Source organism: Capsicum annuum, unplaced genomic scaffold (assembly GCF_002878395.1).
Source record: "Capsicum annuum cultivar UCD-10X-F1 unplaced genomic scaffold, UCD10Xv1.1 ctg46237, whole genome shotgun sequence".
Classification (NCBI taxonomy): domain Eukaryota; kingdom Viridiplantae; phylum Streptophyta; class Magnoliopsida; order Solanales; family Solanaceae; genus Capsicum; species Capsicum annuum.
Window position 1 is genome coordinate 1 of NW_025853792.1, and position 1,707 is coordinate 1,707.

Genomic DNA, 1,707 nt, shown 5'->3' on the forward strand with positions numbered 1-1,707 from the left:
AATATCAATTATTACAAATGTATATATGGGCTATAACTAACTACATAAGTACATTCTGTTTTCATTTGTTTGTCTGGTACAGTTTTGATGTGACATGAAATTGTTAATCTTGAAGCTTAAATGAAAGATACATGCATGGAATGTACCAAAACGTTCTTTAATACGGCGCTCTTAAACATATAATATGAAAAGTTATAATTAAAAGTTTCCAAAAAGGAAAAAGGGAGACGAGCATTTATTATTACCCCTCAAACTATGGTCAAAGTTGCTACGCCACACTCCAGCTTCATAGGGATCGACAACCTTCCTGAACTTAATTTTAGCGTATTTCTCTCACCCTTTTGTGCTGACGTGGCACCTTTATTACATAAAATAGGACCCACATCAAAGATGCAACATCAGCTAAAAAGGTTGACAAAAAGTGTCATGCGGCTACGACAAAAATATGTTAAAATTCAGTTCAAGGGGTAATAGAACCCGTGAAGTTGAAGTGTGTCATAGCAAATTTGATCATAATTCAGGTGGGTACTAGATGCTTTACTCGAAAAAGGTGCATATTCTTTTGAAACAGACTAAATGAAACAGACTAAAAGATAACGGAAAACAAACAAATTGAAACGGAAGGAGTACTGAATAATTTCATTACTTACCTCACTCACCAAATCCATAAGACTAGAACCAAAAAATTTCACAAGACATTCACTTGATTGTGGTGAAATTATCACATCATTCCACCTTCAACAATCTCATCAGCTCTTGCATTTAACAACATTTCCATGTCTTTTTCAAATTGTGCAACATAAGCATTCAACACTTCAACATTTGATGTACCTACGTAGTGTATCAATCCCTTATTCCATGCCTGAGATTTCTCATCTAACAACTCTTCTGGACACTTAGATAACCAATGTATGGCAGTAGAACAATGTGCAAAATGTATCGATCGCGATGGAAATAATTTACCATGGAATGTTCCTGGAACTCTGAATGCATAGTAGGATCGATCGATGGGTAGTGATCGAAAGAGGGCGTTGAAATCATTGGTGACATGATCATTGAAAAATACTTGGAATTCAAGAATGTTGGTGTTATGGTATTTTTCTTTTAGAGACTGTACAACATGTTGCATTGCAATGAAAGTGTTTGGTCCAATTGAACATCCAAAATCTGCAATACATAATGTGTTTGAAGAAGATAACATGATTTTTTTGATGTCAAACTTTCGAGTAATTGCATCTCTCACCATTTCCTTTGAATTATCTAACACTTCTCTCTGAATGCAATTATAAAATAGATCAGAGTTTAACGTAGGTAAGGTCAATCAAAAGATATCTACTAAATACCTAAGTGGCACTAATTAACATATTAATTAATTAATACCTGCAAATGGGAGTTTTTGAAGTAGCTATAGGACCATCACCAGCATTCATAGGGAAAGATGTTGTCATTTTGAATAATAATGCTAATATATATATATATATATATAAAGATATTACAGGAAGATATATAAAGATAATCATATTTCAGGTTAAGAACCTCAAGATATCGAAAGGGTTGACCAAAAAATATGTAAAGATTGAACTTTTGCACAATAGTCAAGAATTTGCATGCAGTAAGTGACGCTATTGCAGGTTCAAAACCTTTCTGAAACTACAAGGGTTCGCAGATATATAGCTGAAGATTGAAAGTTTAGCATGCTAATTGCAA

At 33.6% G+C, this 1,707-nt stretch overlaps 1 pseudogene; it reads right to left on the minus strand.

The window, feature by feature from the left end:
• Positions 1–215: 215 nt before the first annotated feature.
• LOC124892339 lies at positions 216–1,701 on the minus strand (annotated as a pseudogene).
• Between the last annotated feature and the right edge of the window lie 6 nt (positions 1,702–1,707).